Below are 4,562 nucleotides of genomic sequence, written 5' to 3' on the forward strand. Positions count from 1 at the left end.
TGGTGGTCTAGAACGGAACCCACAATATCTCCAGGGAAGGCATGTACTGATCTACTAATATTTTTATTAGTGTAACACCACTATGTCACACATTGGTTCTTCCCAAATCCTCACTTTATCCCAATTCTTAACTCTGGAACAACAAATCCATCTAGTCCCTCTTTTATCATTCAGTTCCAGAAGTCTTTTAAAGGATAATCTCTTACAAATCAAAACCACAATGAGATACCACCTCACACCTGTCAGAATGGCTAACATAAACTCAGGCAACAACAGATGTTGGCAAGGATGTAGAGGAAGATCTCTTTTGCCCTGTGGGTGGGAATGCAAACTGGTGCAGCCACTCTGGAAAACAGTGTGGAGGTTCCTCAAAAAATTAAAAATAGAACTACCCTACGACCCAGCAATTGCACTACTAGGTATTTATCCAAGCATAGGTGTGCTGTTTTGAAGGGGCACATGCACCCCAACGTTTATAAGCAGCGCTATCAACAATAGCCAAAGTATGGAAAGCACCCAAATGTCCATCAATAGATGAATGGATAAAGAAGATGTGGTATATATATATATATATATAGGGGCGCCTGGGTGGCGCAGTCGGTTAAGCGTCCGACTTCAGCCAGGTCACGATCTCGCGGTCCGGGAGTTCGAGCCCCGCGTCGGGCTCTGGGCTGATGGCTCAGAGCCTGGAGCCTGTTTCCGATTCTGTGTCTCCCTCTCTCTCTGCCCCTCCCCCATTCATGCTCTGTCTCTCTCTGTCCCGAAAAAAAAAAAAAAAAAAAAATAAAGAAGATGTGGTATATATATATATATATATATATATATATATATACACACAATGGAGTATTACTCGGCACTCAAAAAAGAACGAAATCTTGCCATTTGCAACTAGATGGAACTGGATGGAACGAGAGGGTATTATGCCAGGCGAAATTAGAGAAAGACAAATATCATATGAGGACTTTAAGACACAGAACAGATGAACATAAGGGAAGGGAAGCAAAAATAATGTAACAGGGAGGGGGACAAAACATAAGAGACTCTTAAACATGGAGAACAAACAGAGGGTTACTGGAGGGGATGTGGGAGGGGGGATGGGCTAAATGGGTAAGGGGCATTAAGGAATCTCCTCCTGAAATCATTGCTGCACTATATGCTAACTTGGATGTAACTTAAAAAATAAATAAAAATAAATAAAAATAAGCAGAAATATGTAACAAGAACTTAAAAAAATGAAAATGAGTCAAAGTAAATAAAGGATAATCTCTTCGTTCTGAAAAAGGGAAGGTGTAAAACCATGGATTGAGTCATTCCTCATGTTGTTTGGAGGATAAAGGCGAGACTGCTGCAGTTCATACCTGCTGCCCCAAATCATGAAGCTGCCCAGAGGTAGTAATCCTGAAAGCTCTACTGAAGTAGCTAAAAAGAGCAAAAAAGATCCTGAATTTCTAAAGGACCAGCTTTAGAGTATGTAGCTCCAAAAGTGCAGTGGGTAAGGGAGGAAGTAGAGTGAATAGTGGGCTAGAATGGTATTATGCAATATAAAAAAAAGTTTTTATATTTGAAATGTATTATTTTACTTATCTTGAATATTTCTTCCTTATAAAATAAATGATATGAACAGATTTAGGTATGACCGCTGTATTTCAGCTATGAAGATGTCACATTAAAGTACAAACAAGCTAGAAGGCATTTCCAAGTTAATATAGTCCAATCCTTAAAACCTTTCATTTACAGAATGCCAACTTTACTATATTTTCACACAGTAAATTGTTACCTAATCTCACTGACCAAAACAAAAACTTCACTGACCAAATTAATCAAGATTTAAAAAATTAATAAAATAAAGGGCCACAAGACCTGTAGCATCATGTGTAACTCACAAGAAACGTATAGGCTACAGAATTCAGAGACCATCAAGATTTTCTGGAAGAAGCTATAAATACTGAAATATGTAGGCATTATTAAAGTGTTTTTTATCTTGTTTCTCAATGAAATTAGTATTTAAAAAAAAAATCACAAAAAATTCAGTGGGTATACATTTTACCAAATTTTTCCTCATACTGTTACAAACCTGTAATCATGCACTCTGACACTACTGAATCTTTTTATCAAGTGACACAGAATCTGTTACAGTGTTTGTAACTTTCTTTTGATGGCTGCCTAATATTCCAATGAGTAATAATTTCTAAATTATTTCCCTTTCTGACATTTGTCATATAATGCTGAAATTAGTATTCATGTGCATACTACTTTTCCTGTATTTGAAATCATTTCATTAGACTATAATTTCTAGCTTTTTTTTTTTTTTAATTTTTTTTTTCAACGTTTATTTATTTTTGGGACAGAGAGAGACAGAGCATGAACGGGGGAGGGGCAGAGAGAGAGGGAGACAGAGAATCGGAAACAGGCTCCAGGCTCTGAGCCATCAGCCCAGAGCCTGACGCGGGGCTCGAACTCACGGACCGCGAGATGGTGACCTGGCTGAAGTCGGACACTCAACCGACTGCGCCACCCAGGCGCCCCTATTTTTTAAATCAGCATCGACTGCATACAGCTGGGACTTGATTCTAACTTTAAAGGAATGAGAACTTGGGGTGCCTGGGTGGCGCAGTTGGTTAACCGTCCGACTCTTGATCTCCGCCCAGGTCATGATCTCACAGTTGGTGAGTTTGAGCCCCCCATCAGGCTCTGTGCTGATGGTGCAGAGCCTGCTTGGGATTCTGTCTCTCCCTCTCTCTGTCCCTCCCCTGCTTGTGCTCTCTCTCTCTCTCTCAAAATAAATAAATAAACTTAATTTAAAAATTTAAAAAAAAAAAAGGAATGAGAACTTAAGCAGACTAGAGTTGGGGATTCTGGAGGGTCCTGATCACTTAGAAGCCCAGAGGCACAGGAAGAGAATAAAAACAAATAATTTGGACAAAACAATAACACTAGTTTAAAAATGAGAGCATTTAAGAAACTAGGTGACTTTAGGACTGCCTGGGTGGCTCAGTCTGTTAAGTGTCCAACTCTTGATCTCAGCTCAGGTCATGATCTCAAGAGTTCCAGAGACGGAGTCCCCAGTCGGGCTCTACACTGACAGCACAGAGTCTGCTTGGGATTCTCTCTCTGCCCCTCCCCTGCTCTCTCTCTCTCTCTCTCTCTCAAAACAAATGAAGTTAAAAAAAACAAACTAGGTGACTTCGAAATGCAATACTAACACTAAATTTTCAAAACACTCCTTTATCTTCTAACAAAAGGATATTACCAAGTCTTCCTATCCCAGAAGATGTAATTCTGAGGAAGCTGTAAAAAAAAATTCCCAGGGCACCTGGGTGTCTCAGTTAAGCCTCCGCCTCCAGATATCCGCTCAGGTCATGATCTCAAGGTTCCTGAGATGGAGCCCGTCTTGGGCTGTGCACAGACAGCACGGAGCCTACTTGGGATTCTCTCCCTCTCTCTTCCCCTACCCCACTGGCGCGCTCTCAAAATAAATAAACATTTAAAAAAAAGAAAATTTCCCATGGACTACTGGAGTGTAGGTAGTCAATAAACTTCTACGTGCTTACGCGCACACACACATATCTCAACCACTATTTTGTTAACATACATAAGGAGGGACACAAACAAAACAAAATTGGCTCTGAATTGATCGCTGAAGTTGGAAGAGGAGGGAATTCATTATACTGTCTGCGTTTGTCTGCCTGAAACTTAAATGAAAACTTAAAAATATATATGCATAATAGAGAAAACTACAAGTCCCCAAAAAGTTACTTATGACCGGCTTTTATTTTTTATTTTACTGCAACAGAAAATGAAAGTGGTTGTCTTTCCTACTGTCTAATTGTAAACGGACCCTCCATGGCTCCCTATCCTTGCAGAAGTTTACGCTGCTAGAGTTTTCAAATCCTCAACTCCGGCACGCCGGAGGAGGAGCGCTGAGAACACAAAGAGGAGAGAGACAAGGACAGGGCCTCAGGCTTCTCACAAGGTCTCTCATAACACACGTAGGGGTCTGCGAAAAGGGGCGAAGACCGCTGCTTGCTCAAAACAGAAAAAGGCCATTTTCTCTGGCCAAAGGGGGCCCAAGTCCAGGGCCCCCACCCACCCCCAGGCACCACCTCAGGGGGCCGCCCCGCCAGGTGGAGGCGATCAGACTGTCACGCACACCGGAGACACCGACCTTCCCGAAGTCTCTCTGAACCAATGGAAACGGCACAAGGGTGTCACCGAAACCGCAGAACGAGCCCTGTCACCATCGGGAGGCAGAGCCGAGGCCGTGGCGTTTCCGCCTCGCGGCAGGAATGACAACGGGAAAGTTTCGCCGCTTCAAGTAACCAAGACCAGAGGTCTCCCGAGCTGCTCGAGGCCCTGCCACGCCCCCAACCCCGGCCTCCATTAGGCCTCCCGCACCGCGGACTCTCGGGCCTGACCTCGGGTCTGACCCCCAAACCCAGGATCCTTCCCTTTCTCAACTGCCACCTGGGGGTCGTCTGAACCCCAGATTTGGGACTTCCAAATACGGAGCGCAGTGGGAGGAGGAAAACAAAGACCCTTGACGCTGAGACTGCCACACTCAC

General features: G+C 43.1%; 1 protein-coding gene across 2 annotated transcripts in view; it reads right to left on the reverse strand.

Annotated features, from left to right (window-relative positions):
- IST1 (IST1 factor associated with ESCRT-III) overlaps nucleotides 1-4,562 on the reverse strand; it is a 39,108-nt gene that overhangs the window by 33,669 nt on the left and 877 nt on the right. The window lies entirely within an intron of this gene.

The sequence above is a fragment of the Herpailurus yagouaroundi genome, unplaced genomic scaffold, assembly GCF_014898765.1.
Source record: "Herpailurus yagouaroundi ecotype Mexico unplaced genomic scaffold, PumYag 190, whole genome shotgun sequence".
Taxonomy (NCBI): domain Eukaryota; kingdom Metazoa; phylum Chordata; class Mammalia; order Carnivora; family Felidae; genus Herpailurus; species Herpailurus yagouaroundi.